Source organism: Balaenoptera acutorostrata, chromosome 8 (assembly GCF_949987535.1).
Source record: "Balaenoptera acutorostrata chromosome 8, mBalAcu1.1, whole genome shotgun sequence".
Classification (NCBI taxonomy): domain Eukaryota; kingdom Metazoa; phylum Chordata; class Mammalia; order Artiodactyla; family Balaenopteridae; genus Balaenoptera; species Balaenoptera acutorostrata.
The window spans coordinates 22,622,325-22,646,303 of NC_080071.1; positions in this window are offsets into that span (position 1 = coordinate 22,622,325).

The window sequence follows — 23,979 nt, forward strand, 5'->3', positions numbered from 1 at the left end:
ACATTTCAGACTTGCCTTCTCTGGGCAAATTTATAAACAAGGGCCTGAGAATTTCAGAGTCAGTTTGATTTAGTTACAAAAAATCCAAAATTAAAAAAAAGGATCAGAATTGTGCAAAGCTCAAGTGTCTCCCTAAATATATTTTACAGTTCAAAACAAGAGGTCTTCCTTAGATATTTTAAATTTCTTATTCTAATCATTCATGATACCAGCAAATAAAAAGGGTCTTTAATTTAGAGAAAACAAATACCAAATATTTGCAGCATTTTTCTTTTCAAATGTTTGAATTGTTGGTTTTATTTCAGGGTGGTTCTTAATTTATCCAAGCATACTTCTCAGCCTGTGTTGTTACAGGGGCTCCTCACAGTATAAGTAGAATGACAGTGTTAGTACGTCTTTCCATTATTGCAGAAACTCTGTTTTTTGAAAGTGCCTTTAGTAGGATTCTGGGAATTCAGTGTAGGTTAACAATGGGGCTTCCACCATTTAGAATTCTTTTCTCTTAATGAAAGGAGTCTGAACCCTTGAACTCTGTCAGGGACTTAGGCATGTTCCCTGGGCCTGATTTTCATCCTCAGAAAATGGAGGTCAGACACATGTCAAGAATAAAGGAAAGGCAGATTAGAGTACTTAAAGACTTTGTACATGTCCAGATGACGTTAATGTATTGACCGTAGTGTCTGGAACCTGCTAGGCACTTGGTGAGTGAGTGAATGAACAAATGAATGAATGAGTAAATAATGAGTAGAAATGACAGCGAATACTCAGGAAAGCAACTAATCATACACATGGTAGAATGTCTTACTTTCCATGTGTTAGCCTGGGCTAAATGGAAATTATAAAAAATGTAGCATTTCCCAGAGGTGCTCCTTTTCCAAGGGATGAGGGCAGTATAATTTGGTAATGTATCTTCATAAGGAAATGGAAATGCTAATTTAGGATGATAAGGGTTTCATCATTTCTTATAGAAATTGGCTTTGATTATGACCACCTTACTTCATGGTAGTACTTGTGCACCTCATAGCCGATTTGTTCCCTCATTGATACAGTTTGATAAACGCGTGAAAGAACATAAGGGGGGTAGTAATGTCTGCGTTCTATCCCTGTAATTACAACGGTACTTTGTTATGAGCACAGGTATGCAAGACATAAAAGTTTCTTCATTGTCTCTTACTCAACTTCTAGCTCTGAGCATCCTTTCTATTAGCTTGGCAGAAAGGGGAGAAAAAAACCCCTAAATCTTTGCTGGAATCCACCACACACACACACACACACACACATACAGACACACACATAACTAGTTCCTGGAATTGTTCCAAGTTTCTGGGACTTTACAGAGCACTTGGGCGGCGGGGAGGGTGCAATGTATATTATTCCAGTCATTGTACCCGCAGGATACTGCTGAGATGTCTCTCATCCTTGTTTGTATGGCTTCATCAGGTCCAGATAGCATCCTGGCTCAAGCTTGGGGCACAGGAATTTTTTGGTAAAGTTGCTTAAAGTCCCATTTTGCCAAATGTGCACCCTGCTCCCTTTCCTCTTTGGGGTCTTCCTCTGTGGGGTTTTGCTACTAGCCTGGTGACCTTCATGGGATGTACTTTTCTCCCTCATCCCAGCCTCCTCTGCACTATCTATCCTTCACTCCTCCTGCCACTCCCCCACACCCAGGAAGAACTTCTGTCTAGCAGAGGGGAGATCCTTTCTTCCAAGGCACTTAGTCTGTGGCTTTTAGTGAAATACGTGTGAGAAAGGCTTACAAGGACTTTAATGTTTTGCTCTGCCACTATCACCCTTTGGCCAACTCCCTGCTTGAAAGAGACCATGGGAAAGAGAAGCTGACAAGGAAGGAAAAGAAAACCCAAACAAAAAAACTTTTAAATATCTCAAAGTAACAACACAATCACACTGAGGTGCGATGGGGAGCTAATGTTACTATTTTCTATGTTCCAAGACTTCTGCTTGATTCCTTCAGACGTATTACCTCATTTCATCATTACGACAAGACTGCGAGTGGATGCGCTAATTCCATTTTTACAATCAGGAAACTGAGAGTTAGAGAGATTAAATATCCTGTTCAATATTAAATTTGAAGTCAGGGAGTTAAAATTCTAAATTCTATACTCTCCTCTATTTACTTTGTTCCACTTCACAACCCTACACATGTAATGGTCAGTGAAAGAAAACGAACAAATGAGAAATATGGGAAGACAGCTATTTAGAATTATATTAGGCCAGCTAAAAGCTATGTGGGGACACATGGACTGAGAATTAGGGTCTGAAACTTATGTTCCAGTTAACATGGACCTCACTCCTCGCAGAACAAATAGTACAAAGTTGCTCAGCCCAAATATCCCTCAACTGGGGAACTGAAAAACAGACTGTGGTGCATTACCATGGAATATTATGCAGTCATAAAAAGGAACGAACTACTGATACACTCAATGACATGGATGGATCTCAAATGCCCAATGATAAGTGAAGAAAGACAAACGCAAAAAACTGCAGAGTGTGTGATTCCCTGTGTATGACCCTCTGGAAAAGGCAAAATTATAAGGATTTTTTCATATTTCGATTGAGGTGGTGGTTACGTGACTGTATACATTTGCCAAAAATTGCAGAAATGTACTGTAAAGGGGTGAATAATACTATATGTAAATTATATTTTAGTTTTTTAAATAGGAGAAAAATACTAAGTTGTTTAAGTATTTTACTAACCTCATTAGAAATGTCCTGTCTTATGATTTTTAGGTAAAATTTGAAAAACAGAATGGATTCAGTCTCTTAATAAGCAACTTCTTCTTAATATTTTATATAACCTACAGGAGACTTAGGGTACCCCAAAGACCATCTTTCCTTAACTAAATAACCGTAGTGAAATTTAGATGCTTCTTACAACCAATGATAAGAGAAAATTGCCAGGTGCCTGCAGATCAGTAAGTTTTGATGTAGTTGATATTATTTGCAAATGTATAAAATGTACAAAATTAGTCATTGAGTAATTAACAATTAAAGTTAAATTTATTGATTATTGCTTCAAACGCTCATAAAATGACTACACTTGGCTGCCTGTTATTTTTACACAAAAGATTGGCAACTACCAGGCAATCCAATTTAAGGCAGAAGAAATTGCTAAATCCCGCATAAACAAGATGTTTCAAAGCTGGGAGAGTTTGGGGGTCATCATTTGATGTTTTTTTGGGAATCATTACTCAAGTCCTAAATATCTACCTTTGATAAGACAATATAAGCCTTTGACTCTCCCTTCCTGCCAAGGAGAAGTCTCTTGACCCCCTTGGTTTCTAGTCTTTGTGGTGGCAATTGGGTCATGGGTGAGAGGAAGACAGCCAGCTTGGCTAATTCACACTGGGAAAAGCAGAGGGTTTCTTAAGGAAAAGAGAAAGAGACCCAGAAAGCAGGAGGGGAGAGAAGAAAGAGGAGGACAGCCAAAACATAGATGGAGAAAGAATATTTGAATATATTTTTCTATGTGATATGAATAAAATCTTCTTCTGGCATTGTTAAAAGATTGCGCTAAAGGTTTAAATTGCTTTTCCATTATTTCTGGACATGACGATTGCTTTTCCTCCTGAAGGTGACACCATGCCAGGATGGGCTGTGAAGAGGCTCGACTCTTATGAGTAACATATCTGTCAAAACTTCAGGCTGACTTTCAAGAAAAGCTGTTTAACTTCCAGTGATGTGTAATTTAATGAAGGAAAAATATAAAGCTATTAGTTTAACCAAATAGGAAATTCAGAAGAAAGTCTACTATTTTCAATATCTCTCAGAATTATACTGTCAATCTTCAAGAGCTAAAGAAACCAAAATGATGAGCACTGGTGATGCAAAACAGCTTGTCACCATAGTGCCAGGCATGTCTGTCAGGGGCCGAGCGTGAATCCAAAGACTCTTTAGGCTACATGTATGAAGAAATCTTTGACTCAAACTTTGGTCATTACACTGAAGCAGAAAGTTAGTCTATAATTATCTGGGTGTATAAATGTTTTTTCAGCTATTTAAAGTATATACTTACTCAATTAATGTGTGGGCCTTCTTCCTCCTGAAAAGCTACTATTAAATCTATGATGCATCATACAATTTATGGTATCTTAGAATCGGGTTCTAGATACTCCAAAAATAATTTTCTAGTTACCATATTTTTCTTCCAAGAGACTCACAGAAGATATTTGACTAGTGTATTTCTTTGGTGCACCCCTCTTTTCTAATATTGTTCTCATGACCTCCAAACATCCTGAACTATTCCGATTTCGTATGCTCTAAAAGTTTGGCTAGCACTTTGTATAAGAATATATCATGTGATGCAATACACACACACACAGTTTCTTTCTGCCCGGGTTTTACATGCTTTACTGGGTGTCGGGGGGCGGGGGGGGGGGCGGGGAGGAGGCAGTGGAGAGGCAGTAAAGGTGCTGATAGTGGAGAAGGAGATGTAGAAAGAAGAGAAAGGACAAAAACTGTTGGCAAGTGTGCTCTCCTTTTTCCAGAGCATGGCCCTGGACACCTGCCCTCAAGCACGACGTGTGTTAAGAGACAGGAGGGTTGACAATGAAGTGACAGTGCTGGTTGGTGGAGTGGCTCTTTTTGTCTATACTCACAGGGTTTGGCAGGCCTTGCTGCCTGCAGTTTGGGGTCCTGTTTTCTTCCCTACCTGTGTGGTTTGTGAGGGATCCACAAGGGATCACAAAGCAAGACTCGCTCTCGTCAATTTGGAGCTGTCTGTCCCCTGCCCCAGCATCTGCTGACATTTCAGCTAGGGGCATGCGAAGGCATGGGCTTATTTGAATGGCTCGGCAGCACCTGGGGAAATTTTCTTTTGTAGGGAGAATGTCTCCGCACTGCCTGTATACTTGGTTTTTAGGTGTCTTTGACTTGCACCATGCATTCTTGATGATCAGACTCATTTGTATTTGGAGGGAGCAGTAATGATTAAAAAGCTCTATAATTTCAAAAATCCGTCACTTTTTCTGAATTCTAAATTGTAAGGCCAGTCTCTGTTTCCTTGACTATTAGCAGTTCGGCAGTGTTCAATTACTTGCTGGGTATACATGTTCTATGCAGGATAATCAGGACTAAAGCAAGAACTCAAAAACCCAGAAAACCTGACTTCCTAGATCAAGCAAGCACCATGTGTTCTACCTGATATCAGTGGGAGATCAACTAAACAGACCAAAGACTGACTGTGGCCTTGAATGGGAGGGTTCTAGCACTTGCTTATATTTTATTCAGCAAATGTCTGTGCCAGGCATTGTTCTGGGTGGTGGGTTTACAACTGGTCCAGAGCAACTGAGTCTTGGCTCGGATGCTGCCCAGGTTGTGGTAGGAATGATACACGGCTGCAGTCAGTGGCGTGCTTTATTCAGAGCATGTTTCATACTGAACTTCTCTGAGCTCATTTTTCCAGGAATGTCATTTACTACCTTCTGTCAGTTGCTCATTATTTTCCCTTACAAATGAATTGACTAAGTGACATGCATTACAGATACATAATATTTCTAAACCTCCTGAACTTTAGTTCTGGTAAACATAAGCATTCACCTTGAATAGAGAAAGTCACAACAGCAAGCTGAAGTTGTTATAGCAACAATGAGAACACTTCAATATTCAGGAACCATCATTTTTTTCAAGAGTAAATGATACAATTAATGCTTGATACTGTATTGTTTACAGACTTCCTCCTGACTCATAGCTCTTCACGTGTCAGTCCCAAACAGATGGAAGGGTAATTCAAGAGACTTAAACAATCATTCAAATATTGTTATATGGAACTGCTTTAAAAAATCTTGACAGGCTTTTACCTGTGATAGATTTATACCTCTTTTATTATTGTAGCAGAACATCAAAACTTGCGTCTAAGAAAATGAAACTTTTTTCTTTTCTTCAGAGGACAGCTAAAACATGCTCATTTAGGTGGGTATTTTTGTGCATGCCCAAAGAAGACCGCGGAACAACAGAAGAGCTTAGTCCACATGGGCTATGGAGACAAATGGGCTGGATTTGGGTCCTGGCTCTGCTGCTGAATAACCTTGGGCAAGTATTTCCCCTCACACTGCCTCAGTTTTCCCATCTGGCATATGGAGGTGGTAAAGTACCTCCTTCATAGGGTTCTTGTGAGGATTAAAAGAGTTAATGTACATTACACAAAGGGATTTGCCCAGAGAAAGCATTTAAAAAAGTTTGCTTTTCTTATATCTGGTTCAGATATTTGCATTTGGGTCACATTTGATTCTGGCAAGATGAGAATGTTAGTTGCCCACTATTTTCTTAAAATTCTCTATGGAACAAAGAAACTGAATATTTGAGAGTATCTATTTTATCTGATAGATTATCTTCCCAGAGTAAGGTTCAAAAAGTTATTTATAGTGCCTCAGTGCCCTCTTGGTTTTTGCCTATGGGGGTGAAATGATGGGTGGCAGCATGGAATTGTGGGAGGAACTAGGCCTTTGGAGTCAGGCAAACCTGATTCCAGTCTAAGCTCTGCCACAGACAGTGACTTAACCTCTTTTATCACCTGCAAATGGAGGCAATGATACTTACCTCTTAGGGTTGTTGTGAGATTAAGTGGGGTGTGTGTACTTAGCATAGCCTAACGATCAACAAATGTTGGTTCCTGTCTGGATGAACAGTCCTAAACCATTCCTTGAGCAGAAATGGCCAACTTCTGACTCAGGTAGGCTTGCCCTCCCCACATTCTACTTTGTCCTCCTACAAGCCTCTCCAACCACCATAAACACAACCAATTCAAGCAGAGTTAGACATTTAATAGGTTGATCTACAACCTACAAAGTCAATTGGTATGAAAAGCTCTCTTCAAGTCAGGATGATGAGATTAGCTTGGCCAATCAGCACCTGTTTCAGGAAAACATTTGAAAGGAGATTTATGGAGGGAAGAAACAGGAGCTAAAAAGCTAAGGTTTGAGGTGGTCAGGCCCACAAATACGTTGATGTGATGAGGAAGCAGAATCTATGAGCTGGCACAGACAGTGAGACAGCAAGACAGAATTAAGGGGAAAGAGGGTGAGCTGGTTGGCCGGCAGCATGAGAACCAGGACAAACAAAGCCCAAAGAGCCAAGTCATCCAGATGGCAAAACCTCCACCAATTCCTGCTGCTGAGGGAGTTGCTAGAGTCACCCTACATATGGACTCCCCGACTGGTTAATCTCCCTGAGGCTGACCCTCCACACATTCTGTTCTTCCATGAGACTAGGGGGTTCATCTTCCTATGAGTTTCCAAGAAAGCCTGGCCTGGTGGCAGAGGCTCTTGTTTTATCCATTTCTATTTCCGTTCATAGTATAAACTACTCCTATTTTACCTGGGGTCACTTAAGTAAGTCCCTATTCCTCTCTCCTCCAAAATTAATATTGTACCCCCCTCCCAAAAAAACAAATGTGTCTGATACCAAGGGAAGATAGCCTCTGAGTGCGGGGTCCCATGTTGCCTGTGATATTGTCCTGTTTACTTCTGGGTCCCAGCTTGGCTAGTTTTTTGTATAGATCCGAGTAGCAATTGGCTTCCTAAACTTGAGTATTAAATGTCAGACACTTGTAGTGACTAGTGACTAATTCACTGTTCTTACAACCATTAATTTTTGTGCCCTTAGATAGAGGGCAGTGTATAGAGAGGTTAAGACCATGGCTATGGGATCAGATTACTTGGGTTTAATTTCTGCCTCTACCACCTACCAACCTGGACAACACTCTTATCTCTCTGTGCCTCAGCTTCTTTGTTGTTATTATTATAAGCCATGCTTAAAGATTATTGCTAAATATTATGTCAATCTTCTATCAAAACACTAATTTGTTTCATTTGTCTGCTTAGTTATAGTTCTCTTATTAGACTCATCTCCTTGAGAGCAAGGAGAATATTTCCATTATTCAACATATTGTAGGTGCTCAATAAATTAATATTTGAATATCTTCTTTTTTAAAACAACATTTTTGAAAAACTGTCATCCTGCTAATTTTTGGTTCTCTAAATCTTATAGAGATTTTTAAAAATTAATTAATTTATTTGGCCGTGTTGGGTCTTCATTGCTGTGTGCAGGTTTTCTCTAGTTGTGGCGAGCGGGGGCTACTCTTCGTTATGGTGCACAGGCGTCTCATTGCGGTGGCTTCTCTTGTTGAGGAGCACGGGCTCTAGGCATGCGGCCTTCAGTAGTTGTGGCACGCAGGCTTCAGTAGTTGTGGCACGTGGGCTTCAGTAGTTGTGGCTTGCAGGTTCCAGAGCGCAGGCTCAGTCGTTTTGGCGCACGGGCTTAGTTGCTCCACCACATGTGGGATCTTCCGGGACCAGGGCTTGAACCCATGTCCCCTGAATTGGCAGGCGGATTCTTAACCACTGCGCCACCAGGGAAGTCCCTTAGAGAGATTTTTATATCTTTAACTCTTCTACCACATGCGGACATAAACCTGCGGTATGTATTGTTCTTTCTTTATTTTATTAATTGTTCTGTTATTTAATTGGCTTCAGTTCAACAACTTTCAGGCCCTTTACAGCCCACCTTTGTTTATTAGGCTTGTCCCTTTCTTCTAACATACATTTTTTTTTCTCTATTTTTACTCTAAATTAATTGTTGTGCTTATCAACTTTTCTTTTTTTAAAATGAGGTATAATTGATTTACATATTATGTTAGTTTCGGGTCTACAACATAGTGATTCTATATTTTTATACATTACGAAATGATCACCACTATAAGCCTAGTTACCATCTGTCATCATCCAAAATTATTACAATATTATTGACTATATTCCCTATTCTGCAAAAAATAAGTCCCATGACTTATTTTTATAACTAGAAGTTTGTACCTCTTAATCATCTTTACTTATTTCGCCCATCCTCCCCACCCTCCGCCCCTCTGACAACTACTAGTTTGTTCTCTCGTATCTATGAGTCTGTTTCTGTTTTGTTATGTTTGCTCATTTGTTTTGTTTTTTAGATTCCACATTGTGCTTATCATTTTTGAGTGTCTTTCTACCTGGATCTATATGCTTCTCTAACTTAGCAAGGTCATTTTGCATTCCAATCCCATCCACTATAGAGTACACTTTTTCTCTAGGTGACTATGTCAGCTAAATCAATGAGTTTCCTATTTTTTTCAAACAGGTCACTGATGAAAGTTAAATAAACAGTATCCACCTGATTTACAAATACAAGATGTATTCTCCAAAGCTATAAGACCATAGGTAGATATGTGAAGAGCCAAGTTTAATGAGAGTACAATTGTTTTGTAGAAAACATTTTTATGTAAGCAAAACTTTTGACTGTGAGAACAAATGGTCCAATAAATCTCTAATTGCTCAGTGCCCTACAACCCAACATTTCCATTTATTAAACCAAGAATTAGCTTCATGTAATTTTTTTAGTTGTTTTAAAGTCTCCCTGAGCCTGCCCACATCTGAGTTTATCCAGTAGATATACATAGCGTCCTATATGTGGATGTAAATAAAAGTTGAGCAAACCAGCAATGAAGAATATATCCTAAATTTAGTGCAATTTTGTTGAACAACTCTTACAGTCCGGATCAGAACAGCTTGCAAAGATTTTCAGCAATCATAGGTAGAGTCTCAATTTTAATTAAGTGGAACTCTGACTCCAAGGTATGTTACTCTAAAGAAAAAAGATGAACCAACAGATCAAAATCTTTTATTGTTTCATTTGATGAAAGTAATAAATCTAAATAATGGGTTTTCGGATAAAAGGAAACCATTCTTGTTTTTTATCTTGGAAAAAGACATCCTTATTAAGAATCTAAGATAGCTTCTTGGGTAAAGTTATATTCCAAAACATCTTGCCATGTTTAAAAGTGTGTTCAGCTTTCTTGGTGTTTACCCAATCAGTTCATGCCACTCTGCAGGTCACAGAAAGTGACCTGAGCTCTTTACCATGGGCACCTACAGGCTTCTGTCAAGTCCTCAGGAGAATGTCATTTCATTGCTCTTTCAACCAAACAGACCTACAGCAGTTTGTTTATATGATCACCCCCCTGGAACATTAGAAAGAATCGTGACAAAGGTGATGATTTACAGTCATAGTTACGATTTAGACTGAATTTTAGTGGATTCATTTGCTTCATTGAAAAAAGTCTTCTGCAGAGGTCTGAAGACTTCTGTAAGCAAAGACTAAAACGTTCTCCTGAGGCTTTCAGCTTGATTTTTTTTGTTTTGCCCAACTGGGGCTTTTCCTTAGGTCATAAATTCCAGCTTTCTAATGTCAGATCCCTCCTTTGTTGAGCTTTAAGGCATTTCTGGAATTACTCAGCAAAGGGACTCTGACAATTCCCTGCCCTGTTCTTAGGTCATAGAGCTGATTTATGGCTGGAGGAGGTTCTCTAAACAGTAGATGAAATTGGTGAAATGCTATCCATTTATTAAAGTGGGTTCAGGAGTTCCTCCTGCTGACCAGTGGGAGTTGTCCTAAAAAAAAAAAAAAAAAACTGCCCTGGGTGCATTGACTTATTGCTATTTTGTGAGTTTTATTACAGGAAAGTGAAAGTCACCCTTATAGGAATTGTTTAAGGTAGAGTATACTGATGGTGTTTTGGCAAATTCTAAATCTGCTATTTCAGGTTGAGAGCATATAAGCAGTTACAGGAATAACTGTCCTTATTAACATAAATGCACAAATTCAATATTTATTTAACCAACATTTATTGTGTCCTTTCTGTTCAGGTACTGCTCTGGGTACTGTGGACAAAGCAGCGAATAAGGCAGACAAACTCTTTGCCTTTTGTAACTAACTGGGGGAAAAGATCAAATAATAACAAATAAATATATAGCAAAATGGCAGGTAATGTTCAGGGCTCTGAAGAAAAGCGCAGCACAGCATAGAGAATTAGGAGTCAGTCCTTTTAGGTATGTATACATTTTTCTACTGCTGCTTTAACAAATTACCATAAATTTAGTGGTTTAAAGTAACTGAAATTTATTATCTGATAGCTCTGTAGGTTAGAAGTTCTACATTCCTAAAATCAGGTCCTAAAACCAAGGCATCGGCAGGCCCTAGGGGTGAATCCTTTTCCTTAATTCCAGACGCTTCTCAACATTTCTTGGCTTGTAGTCCCCTTCCTCCATCTTCAAAGCCAGCAATATCACATCTCTCTTATCCGTCATTTGTTGTCACATCACTTTCTGACCACAACCAGGAAAAGTTTTTCTGTTTTAAGAGCTGTGTGGTTAGATTAGCCCACCCTGATAATCAGGGACAAGCTCTCCCTTTTAAGGTCAGTTAATTAGCAACCTTAATTCTATCTGCAACCTTAATCCCCTTTGCCACATAAGATAACACATTCCCATTTATTCAGATGCTCAAAGTATATCAGATTTCACCAGTGGGCGCCTTTTCAAACCAGGACCAGTGTCCTTCTGACATGTCCCTACCATAATTTGAGCACTTTCTCACTTCTGGCACAGTAAGATGATCCAGGCTCATTTTTGTATGTTCCCAACCCTAGCCCAAGAATCAGCCATTTCTCCAAGAATTCCTGGTTTCCTTTAGTGAAAAATTGGTTAGGTAGTTGCTAGGTCTGCTCACTGATTTTGAGATCTGTATATGTTCTGGAGATAGAGTCTGAAGGTGTGAGTAAAAAAAAAAAAGGGAACCAAGATGAGTCCGAATTTTTTATTTATTTTTTACCTGAGCTAACAGAAGGATGGAGTTACTACGAACAGAGATGGGGAAGGCTGAGGTGAAGTAGGTTTGGAGGGAGGATCTGAATTCACTTTGGACACGTTAGGCTGAGATGCCCCATTAAACATTCTAGTGGAGCTGGCAAGTCGGCAGTTAGATATCTGGGTCTATAGTTCTGGAGAGAAGCCTGGACTGGGAATCATCAGAGTAGAGATGGCATTTAAATCCACGAGAAAGGATAAGATCATCAAGGGAACAGGTGCTGACAGTGAAGGGAAGGGAGCGGAGCCTATGTCTGAATTCTGGGACGCTCCCATATAAGAGGTCAGAGAGAAGAGGAACAAGAAACGAAGGAGACTCAAAAGGAAGGACCACTGAGGTAGAATGGAAAGCAGAGAACTTGGTGTTCTAGAAGGCAAGTGCAAAAAATGTATCAAGGAGGAGAGAATGATCAACTGTGTCAAATGCTGCTGCTAAATCAAGTAAGGGGAGGACTGAGAATTGACCATTACTGGGGAGCAGGGGCAGTTAACCTGGTTGGAGCGGGTTTAAGTGAGAATAGGAAATGTGGAATTAAATGGGACAAGTGTAGACAAATTCTTTTAAGGGGCTTGCTGCAAAGAGGAGCAAAGGAATAGGGCAGTAACCACTGGAGAACTGCTGTCACAAGAAGGGTTTTTTTTAATAAGGTGGAAGAAATACCAGCATGTTTGTACGCTCATGGAAGTGATAGATTGACTAGGGAGTGGGAAAATTGATAACTGGCAGCAGGTGGGGTGGGTAGAATCTGTTTCCTTGTCATTTCCAGCTTCTAGAGGCTACCTATGTCCCTTGGCTCCTGGCTGCCTTCTTCCATTTTCAAAACCAGTAATAGCAGGTGAGTCCTTTCCACACCTCTCTGACACCTCTTCCTGTCACCTTCTCTCTCTCTTTGCACCCAGGGAAGATTCCAAATTTAAGGATTCATATGATTAGCTTGGACCCACCCAGATAATCCAGGAGTATCTCCCCATCCCATGGCCATTAACCTTGATCACATCTTGCAAAATCCTTTCTGTCATATAAAGTAACTTAGTCACAAGTTCTGGTGATGAGAACTCAGAGTCTCTCTAGGGTCATTATTCTGTCAACCACAATATCCCAGTGATACCAGAATACTTGAAATAGATGGTTTCTTAGTTGGTTTTGTTTATTCCTTTAACCTCCTTAGCTAACTCCTTAATTATTTAAACTGCAGTAACTTCTTTTGAGTTCTCCTGAATTCTAGATGGATGGGGCTTAATTCTATGAGCACATGTACATGGGCCTCATGGATCTGGCATTTAACTGATGCTGATTAGCTCTACACTCACTCAACGATCATTGAAAGAGAAGTTGGATACAACTCCCAGATACATCTTCCACTCTTCTCCTGCAAATAATATTTTCCAGATTTACTTGCACCGGGCTTATAGTTAACTTCCAGCAGTGGAGGCCTGATTAGAGATTAGATGGCAGGAGGAAGGGAGCAGCCTCTATTTCTATTTCTGCCTCATGGGCTGGTTTCCTGAAGTGACTGCATTTGTCTATGGTCCCTGCTCCCCTGGGCAGCACCCTTCATGGTTCTAGCTTAAGCTGGAGGTCTGGCTTCTGGATTCTAGTACTCCAACCCCTCTCTAGGGATGCTTGTGTCTTCCTGCTGTTGTTAACCTTTGGGTTGCCTCCATTCGTTAATTGGTTTCTTAGCTTTTCCATCAATGTATAATCCATTCATCAGATTAAATTTTCTCTATTTGAAATATCTAGTTTCTGTCTTCTTGACTCGACTTTCACTGGTAGAATGGAAAATAAAACTATGCTAGTTTTAATCTTGCATTCGTAAAAATAATCTTCTTACCAATCTGAAAGGGACTCTTGTGTTCTTGAAAAAGAAAAAGTTCGACAGAAAATCCATTCCGTTTGTTTAGAGGTATATAAACATATTTTAGCACCCTCATGGCATTTCTGTCATGAAGTATGTGGCTCGATGTTTACTTACTGAGAATGATGTCATAGGGTGAGCTTTACTGGTACACGAGAAAGGAATTTCAGGAAGCCACTCTGTGAACTGCTGGGGATTAGCTTTCCGAATGATGAGCCTGGTGGTGTTGGTGTAGCAGAGGACAGGACCATATCCCACTGCCAGTGCCAATCAAGGACACTTAATCATGGCTTTAGGGCACAAAGAACGGGATAAAGAAAATTCCACATGTCTAAGAAGTGGTTTCCTCTATTTCAAGGAGAGGGAAAACTAGGGCAAGAATGTAATCTGGGCTGCTGGATGGCTGGCTAATACTCAGTGCTTCTTAAAAAAATATATATATACACACACAGTGGAAAAGGGATGCAGGGAAGCCAGCTCTCCTCTGAATAGCAAGGCTATTAGCAAGAAGAAAGAGATTTAAAAATAATTTGCATACATGATTATTAGGACGGAAAAGGATGACTCCAACTGCAGTTCTTAACACAACTTTGTGACTTTCTGTGGTTGAGATAATGTACATAAAGCAGAGACCCCACCGTCTGACTAATTAACTCGGCAGCAGGGAGGGACTGGATGAAAGGATAATTAATAGGTCAAAGACCTAATGCTGTGTTATGATTATTTGAATAATATTATGATAATTTGAATAACGTACGAGAGTTTGTGAAAATTCGTTGCTGGCTAGGACTCCAGCTGACAAAACATTTGAATCATGCTATTTTATACCTCCTGGGTCGCTTTCCTTCCTTCCTGAAAGTACTGAGCATATGTTTGAATATTGAGGGGAGGGGAGAAGAGACAGCGGGGAATGACTGTGAAAAAAATACTGTTTTAAATGTCTGTGACAGAATGATACTGTTGTAAATGTCCACAGTAGAATTCCTCCAGTTTGATTCACATTGAAGTGACCTTAACTGGCAAGCACAGTTGCAGGCTGAGACAACAGATACGACAGCATTCAAGTTTGCAGGGACTGTTCAGTGAAATGAAAAACCCACTGCCTATGTCCCGGTTAAAAAAAAAAAAAAAAGGATGAATTACTTAATTAGATTAGATCTGTGGTTGACAGATTTGCAACTTTACTTAGAAAAACAGTACCAAAGAATCATTTTTATTTTAAGCAAGTAGAGGTTTCAAACCAAGACACTTATGTAGAATTTTAGAAAAACATTGAACATTGAAAGGGTCCTACACAAAAACTTGTTTTAAAATTCTTGTAGGTTATTGACTAATGTGGTAGCATTTATAATATAATATTCCCACAATAGACAATAGTGCTACCCCATATCGTATATCATTCCAGTGGCTTTTTTTTTTTCCTTCAGTTCCTTTTACTGAGAAAATGGACTTCACTGTCAACATCCAAGCAACAATCTAGAACGTGGCCTGAGGGTGTTTAGGCCAACTAAATAAAAAGGCCAACCTGTTTTCTCCTGCATGAATTTATTTCCTGCAGGAGTTCTGTGTGAGTTTTATTACTTATATGAAAAGAGTAGCTTCCTTCTACCTTCCCATTAATCCAGTGATTCTCAGCTGGGGACAGTTTTGCCCTCTAGGGGACATTTGACAATGTCTGGAGACAGTTGCAATTGTCACGATTTAGGGGAGCTACTAGTATTTAGAGGATGAAAACTAGGAATGCTGCTAAACATCCTACAACGCACAAGACACCCTCCACAATGAAGAACTGCCTGACCCCAAATGCCAACACGGCTGATGTTGAGAAGCTGCGTTAATCCAAGTGTGGCATTGGGTGAATGCAAGAATAGAAATGATGCTGCCTTGGCCAATTGCTGCACAGTTGTCAGGTGTGGAAATATTATAAACAGTGCTGCATTGATTAACAATCTACAAGATTTCCAAAACGAATTTTTGTGTGGGACCCATTCAACCCTCAACGTGTTTAAATGTTTAAGTAATCCTTAACATTTCTGTAAGCCTTTTCCCTCCACTTCTAAGATTACACTTCTAAAAATAGGGGAAATGGGGCAGGCACCCCAGAGCACATGAGTAAATGTCTAACCCCTTATGCTAGCATTTTAGGTATAGTTGTTATATGACTACAATTTGGTTATCAGGGATTAACATTAACACATTTATTCATTCAAGGAATTCTGACTCCCAAGAAGTCATAGGTCAAAGATGACCCTAGGAAGTAGAAAGAGTGTATTTTTCTGAAGGGCTGTTCAGGTAAGCAGTGGCCCTCAGAGGAGCTACAAGGCCACTAACAGACTGCTCCTGCAGACTGATGGGATAGAGCTGTGAGTATCATATCAAGGAAGCTGAGCAGGACTTCAGAACAAAGGTGGGCTCTGTATCTCCTAAAGATATGATGTAGGTGCCCATCTATGGGGGGATTGCAATCCCATATATTCTCCCTCGCTATTTTAAGAAGTTTCATTCTCAAAGATTCAGTTGAGAGTGTGCCTGCCACATATAATTTATTATGACTGGTAGGTAAATGAATGAGAGAGCTTTATTCCTGAAATAGACCCACAAACAAGGACTACACCCTCTCAGGGGATAGCACGGAGAGTAAAGAATATGCTGCTTGGTATTTAAGAATGCTTATCATACAATTTTTTTTTTACATATTTATTGGAGTATAATTGCTTTACAATGGTGTGTTAGTTTCTGCTTTATAACACAGTGAATCAGTTATATATATACACATGTCCCCATATCTCTTCCCTCTTCCATCTCCCTCCCTCCCACCCTCCCTATCCCACCCCTCTAGGTGGTCACAAAGCACCAAGCTGATCTCTCTGTGCTATGCGGCTGCTTCCCACTAGCTAGCTATTTTACGTTTGGTAGTGTATATATGTCCATGCCACTCTGTCACTTTGTCCCAGCTTACCCTTCCCCCTCCCCGTATCCTCAAGTCCATTCTCTAGTAGGTCTGCATCTTTATTCCCTTCTTACCCCTAGGTTCTTCATGACCATTTTCTTTTCTAGATTCCATATATATGTGTTAGCATACGGTATTTGTTTTTCTCTTTCTGACTTACTTCACTCTGTGTGACAGTCTCTAGGTCCATCCACCTCACTACAAATAACTCAGTTTCGTTCCTTTTTATGGCTGAGTAATATTCCATTGTATATATGTGCCACATCTTCTTTATCCATTCATCTGTCGATGGACACTTAGGTTGCTTCCATGTCCTGGCTATTGGAAATAGAGCTGCAATGAATATTTTGGTACATGACTCTTTTTGAATTATGGTTTTCTCAGGGTATATGCCTAGTAGTGGGATCGCTGGGTCGTATGGTAGTTCTATTTTTAGTTTTTTAAGGAACCTCCATACTGTTCTCCATAGTGGCTGTATCAATTTACATTTCCACCAACAGTGCAAGAGGGTTCCCTTTTCTCCACACCCTCTCCAGCATTTATTGTTTGTAGATTTTTTGATGATGGCCATTCTGACCAGTGTGAGATGATATCTCACTGTAGTTTTGATTTGCATTTCTCTAATGATTAATGATGTTGAGCAAGAATGCTTATCATACAATTTGATGAAGAACTTTGTCTTTTGGAAGCAGTGACTGGGCTTTAGGCTAGACTAGAATTTCAGTCTTCCAGCTTAAGCATTCTCTGCTTGTCTTCCGTCCTAAAGCAAACAACATTATTAATGTTTAGGTTGCCCAGCAGCCCATAAGAAGCACCTGGGTCCACCATCCAGGTTCTGTAAGTAAACAGAAAAACCAAAAGGAGAACAAGCATCACTGCTATGTAGTTAAATTGCTTGATGTAGAGCAAAAGATGATATACATTTTAATAATTACAATCGAATGTAATTATTGAACTACGAACATATGAAGTTATGTATTACTATGTAATACTTGAGCTACAAGTGTATGTTGTTATATAGCTATCTTTGAGAAATAATAGGAGTCATCAGATGCAGAAATTTTCACCATCTCATGTTGGGAGAACGTGGAATAATACAGTCTCTCCTGCTTTCTGTCACTTATTAAGGCTCATCTTGTAAATGTGTGCTTCTTATTTTTGTGCCCTTAACCAAATGAAAATTTAGTGAAGTCTTCCTCTGTTACAAAAATAGAGAATTTTAAAAATATATTGGCTTTTGCTGTTGACAAAAGGATGTGGAAATAAATGATAAAGATATACCCACTGACATCCATTAACACAGTGGGAGATAAAATATGTGGGATTGCACCTTAAATTTTTATTAAATAATAAACCATATTTAAATAATAAACATTTATACACATTGTGGTGTTGAGCTATGACGAAATGATTGTGATGCTTAGCTTGGGAATTTGGAGTAGATAACTCTGGTAGAATTTGGTAGAATTAAAAACACAGTATCTCAAAACCAGAATTACGTTGGACTGATATTATGAAATCCCATTGATGATGCACTGAAGAACATGACTCCTGTAACATGGGGATTGTCAATATACACAGAAAAGGAGGCTGAATATTAAAGAAGGAAAGCTCTTTTCCTGGGGGAAGCAAAAAACAAAAAAAACAAAAACGAAAACAACGCTAGAAGTCTATTAAAATCTATAATCTGGGATTGATGGCTCCAAACTGCAAATGATAAGAATAGAAAGAATAAGTAGCAGACATTAAAGAAGGGCCACTAAAATACAGAGGTCTAGCTTTCTAGAAGATTCCTTCACCAAAGCAGAGATCAGTTCCTAGGACACAGAAGCAACCATTAGCAAGCTGTGGAGTCTTTTCTTAATTTAACAAGGGTCTGGTAGACACATGAGAAGTACTTTCTTGAGGGACTCCTCTGTGATGTTTCTTGATGGTTAAGTACCATCTCCCTGGGGCTGAGTCCCAAGGCAGGAGAGGAATCGAGCAGAGCCAGGGCTGGGAGGATGAGCTTCGGCATAGAAGAGAGTGCTCCTAAAGCCATCTTGTTCAAGCTAGTTCTTGATATCTCTGAGAAGGGTAACTCTATTGTCTTGTTAACATCAATTAATATCAGTTGACAGGAAAGAAATGGTGGGCCTGTGACTTACTGACTTCATGACACACTATTATAAAAACATGTCAGCCAGAAGTATATTTCTTACCTGCAATTATCATAACACCCAGCAGCCCCTGACTGAGTGGAATTTTTAGTAGGGACTCCAGCTCTCTCGCCAAGCATTTTCAATATTTGCTAGCAGTGTGTGGATTTGTGATTTGTAATAGTACCTGCTTTCTAGACTCTTGCTTCATCTTCCAGCTTCTGTGCTACTCACCCAACACTAGATGGAGGGTCCTGGTGCCCAGCTCACTAAGTTTCTCTCTAGTTCAACTCCTAAAATGATCTTGGGTAAACACAGCAGGTGCCGTCAATGCCACAACTCTATGCACTGGCACTCACTGCTCTCATATCCACTGGTAATGCTGACGACAGGCTCCTGTGACTCTAGTCTAGCGCCAGAAGTTCCAGGAAGTTACTGCTGCCAGGAACTGCACTCAGTCAATGACAAAAGGGAAAGAAGTACCCCAGCTTTCTAACCACTAGAGGGAGTGTGGATCACTGTGACAGGTTCTCTGTGCTCTCTCCTAGAATCACCCAAAAGGATTGAGCCCCAGTTGCCCATAGCAGTAACCTGCTGAATAATGCACTCTAATATTGGCTTCTTTCCTTTTCCTCTGTTTCTCCCATTCTCCTACCATTGCTTCCAGGGATTACCTCCCAAATAAACTTCTTGCACTCAAATCCTTATCTTAGGATCTACTTCAAGGGGAACCCAACCGAAGAGAGTAATTACAAAGTCCACGTGGACAACTTCTCTAAGACCCGTGGCTCATATGAGAGCTCTTGTAGACTAGTTACTTTGGTCTTCAAGGTCAAGGACTAGTTCTTATCCTCTGGAACTACTCCAAATTTGAAATCTTAAACTTCAGAATTCCACAGTTGAACAAACCTGCAGAACCACTTCTCCTCCACTTAACCATCCCAAACTTATTCTTTGAACTTATCAACATCTGCAGCCCTGAGTCTCCCCCATATTTGATGTCACTTTCCCCATATCCATACCCACTGCTGGTCAGTTTAATTATTCTCACCTGCATTCGCTCTGTTCTTTTAACCCCTCAATCACCTTCTACTCTGATCTTGAAAATCGTCAAATGTAGATTAACTGGACCATATTCTTTAGATTCAACTTCCTATTGCCAGTCGTGCCCACATGCTCAATATATTCCAGCTACATACACCTTCTCATTATTCACTGAAAATGCTGTGTTTTTTTATACCACTGAATTCATGTTTCTGGTGTGTTCTTCTGGTCTTTGGAACTTTTGTCTTCTCCTGCTTAAAGGTCACCCCCTCAGTGGTGCCTCCCCTGACACTCTCAGGCAGAATTAATTGCGATCTGTTGTGGGTTTCATACCATTTTATATATGACCATTAGAACAGCCATCACATGGAATTGTAATTATTTCCATGCCTACCTTCTCAACCAGAGTAAGAACTTGAGGACAAGGATAGTCTTTAATCATCAGTATCCTGAGCTCCTAAGTCTAGATTGGCTGGAAGACAGCAGGTAGTAATTTAATGTGGGATGAATAAATAAAAGTTACTCATTAAAGTCACAACCCTTTTTTTCCCCCAACACTCCATCTGATTTCCACAGAAAACAAATTTGTTGTCTGTTATTTCTATAAGGCCTAGTTTTTGCAAAGTCCTTAGTTACAGCTTATCTTAGTAGATTGTTGGTATGTGTCATCTCCAATTCTGACATGATATGCCCACTGGTTTCTTCTGCCCATACGTCTTCAACTTCGGCTAGGTGTTTTCAATTACTGGCTCAGCCCAGACTGATAGTAATCGGATTGATTTCTGCCACCAGTGAAACCATAAAACAGCTTTGGGTCTAATTTGATCTGCTGTCTCCCAGGCATAGTCCTTCCTCCAGACTTCTGTTTCGGTGAATAGTAGATGTCCTTATGGTTTAAGTCACTGTTAGTTTGGCTTTTAATTAATTATAGCTAAAATAAATCCTAGACGATGAACGTATGAAATAATAATTTTAAGTTGTATTAAGGGAAGGTACATATTATTTAGAGAAGGAGACAAGAAAGAGAGGTAGAGGAAGGAAGTACTAGAGTGAGAAGTGAGGAGTGAGGGAGAATTAACCTATGGAGGCTTAAGGTCCTTGACAAGCCTTAAACATTAACTAAGACAGAGGCATGATTTGGTAAAAAAGGAGAACCGAGCATTCTTGAATGGGCATGTTAGAGACAGGAAAGATTAAGGGAACTCATTTTCCCATAGAAAACAACAAACTATATAAAAGGAAACATTTGGAACACAAGCGTACATGAGTTAGCAGAACTCATTATTTCTGACTTATGTAAGGCAGTATTTATCTGAATAGTAGAACATTATTTTGGCATAATGGAGGGACGAATGTACTAGACACCATGGTACTGGAGAACAGTTCCAAAGCTGCATGGGCAGTGACTCAGGAACACCCTGGCATCACCAAGATCATGTGTATAAGCATGTGTACAGCAGATCTATTCTGTCTTGGTTATACCATCAAATAATAGTATGACTTAGAGCTAGACACTTAATACTGCTCAATTTCTTCATTTTTGGAAAATGAGAATGAATCTGATGATTCAGGGTCCTTTCAACTACATCATGGCTTAATGGTCCCAAAGTTGAAAGATGTTTTTTCCTACAAGTTCTATCTTAATGACCTTATATTTTCTAAATCTTTGTTTAAATTATGATAAAATTCTTAAACATTACAAAATAAAAGTGTAAGAGTAAGGCATTGGAGAAGGTTATCAAGAAAAATTATGTTTCATTTTCAGTAAATTTTCTGAACAAAATTACTTCTGACAGATGATTTTCTACTTTTACTACTTTTACTGTTCATTGCTTTTAGCCCATTAGATGTGTGATTAATGCTCTGAGTTGTATTTCAAGCACTAAGTTTTGTCAATACTAAATAAATAATGACAGTATTTCCTGTCTGCTTCTGGCTCATGGGCCATGATCATAAAATTTTTTAATTTTCAGAAGAGTGAAAACATTTCCCTTTCTCAACCAGCAGACAGTTTCAAGGATAACATGTGCAATATACAGTACACGCCAATTAGAATAATAGCTTTTTTATAGTAGGGAAAAAAATGGTGGCCTATGATGCCCTGGACAGGTTCTGGTTCCCACGGAAACCAATGTTCACAGATTCTGACAGCTCATGACTACCTGACTATCTTGGATAAAACAGCTGCACACAACATCTCAGTTTACACCCTCAAATGGAAAATGACCCAAAACTCACACCTAAAAGTCCACGCGGCAACTTGACAGATGTTGGCAATGGTCTTGGACACACTATTTCAAATAAGACTTAGAACCACCCATGAGCATTAGAAGAAAATCTTTTTTTTTTTAGTTTGTTTTTTATACTTTTTATTAATTAATTTTTAACATCTTTATTGGAGTATAATTGCTTTACATTGTTGTGTTACTTTCTGCTGTATAACAAAGTGAATCAGCTATACGTATACATGTATCCCCATATCCCCTCCCTCTCATGTCTCCCTCCAACCCTCCCTATCCCACCCCTCTAGGTGGTCACAAAGCACCGAGCTGATCTCCCTGTGCTATGCGGCTGCTTCCCACTAGCTATCTATTTTACATTTGGTAGTGTATATATGTCAATGCCACTCTCTCACTTCGTCCCAGCTTACCCTTCCCCCTCCCCGTGTCCTCAAATCCATTCTCTACGTCTGTGTCTTTATTCCTGCCCTGACCCTAGGTTCTTCAGAACCATATATTTTTTTTACATTCCATATATAAACCGTGTTAACATATGGTATGTGTTTTTCTCTTTCTGACTTACTTCACTCTGTATGACAGACTCTAGGTCCATCCACCTCACTACAAATAACTCAATTTCATTTCTTTTTATGGCTGAGTAATATTCCATTGTATATATGTGCCACATCTTCTTTATCCATTCATCTGTCGATGGACACTTAGGTTGCTTCCATGTCCTGGGTATTGGAAGTAGAGCTGCAGTGAACATTGTGGTACATGACTCTTTTTCAGTTATGGTTTTCTCAGGGTATACACCCAGTAGTGGGATTTCTGGGTCGTATGGTAGTTCTATTTTTAGTTTTTTAAGGAACCTCCATACTGTTCTCCATAGTGGCTGTATTGATTTACATTTCCACCAACAGTGCAAGAGGGTTCCCTTTTCTCCACACCCTCTCCAGCATTTATTGTTTGTAGATTTTTTGATGATGGCCATTCTGACTGGTGTGAGGTGATACCTCATTGTAGTTTTGATTTGCATTTCTCTAATGATTAGTGATGTTGAGCATCCTTTCATGTGTTTGTTGGCAATCTGTATATCTCTTTGGAGAAACGTTTATTTAGGTCTGATGCCCATTTTTGGATCGGGTTGTTTTTTTTTTTTGATATTGAGCTACATGAGCAGCTTGTATATTTTGGAGATTAATCCTTTGTCAGTTGTTTCATTTGCAAATACTTTCTCCCACTCTGAGGGTTGTCTTTTCGTCTTGTTTATGGTTTCCTTTGTTGTGCAAAAGCTTTTAAGTTTCATATGGTCACATTTGTTTATTTTTGTTTTTATTTCCATTCCTCTAGGAGGTGGATCAAAAAGGATCTTGTAATTTATGTCATAGAGTGTTCTTCCTATGTTTTCCTCTAAGAGTTTTATAGTGTCTGGCCTTACATTTAGGTCTTTAATCCATTTTGCATTTATTTTTGTGTGTGGTGTTAGGAAGTGTTCTAATTTCATTCTTTTACATGTAGCTGTCCAGTTTTCCCAGCACCACTTATTGAAGAGGCTGTCTTTTCTCCATTGTATATCCTTGTGTCCTTTATCAAAGATAAGGTGCCCATATGTGCGTGGATTTATCTCTGGACTTTCTATCCTGTTCCATTGATCTGTATTTCTGTTTTTGTGCCAGTACCATACTGTGTTGATTACTGTAGCTTTGTAGTATAGTCTGAAGTCAGGGAGTCTGATTCCTCCAGTTCCGTTTTTCTTTCTCAAAATTGCTTTGGCTATTCGGGGTCTTTTGTGTTTCCATACAAATTATGAAATTTTTTGTTCCAGTTCTGTGAAAACTGCCATTGGTAATTTGATAGGGATTGCATTGAGTCAGTACATTGCTTTGGGTAGTATAGTCATTTTCACAATGTTGTTTCTTCCAATCCAAGAACATGGTATATCTCTCCATCTGTTTGTATCATCTTTAATTTCTTTCATCAGGGTCTTATAGTTTTCTGCATACAGGTCTTTTGTCTCCTTAGGTAGGTCTATTCCTAGGTATTTTATTCTTTCTGTTGCAATGGTAAATGGGAGTGTTT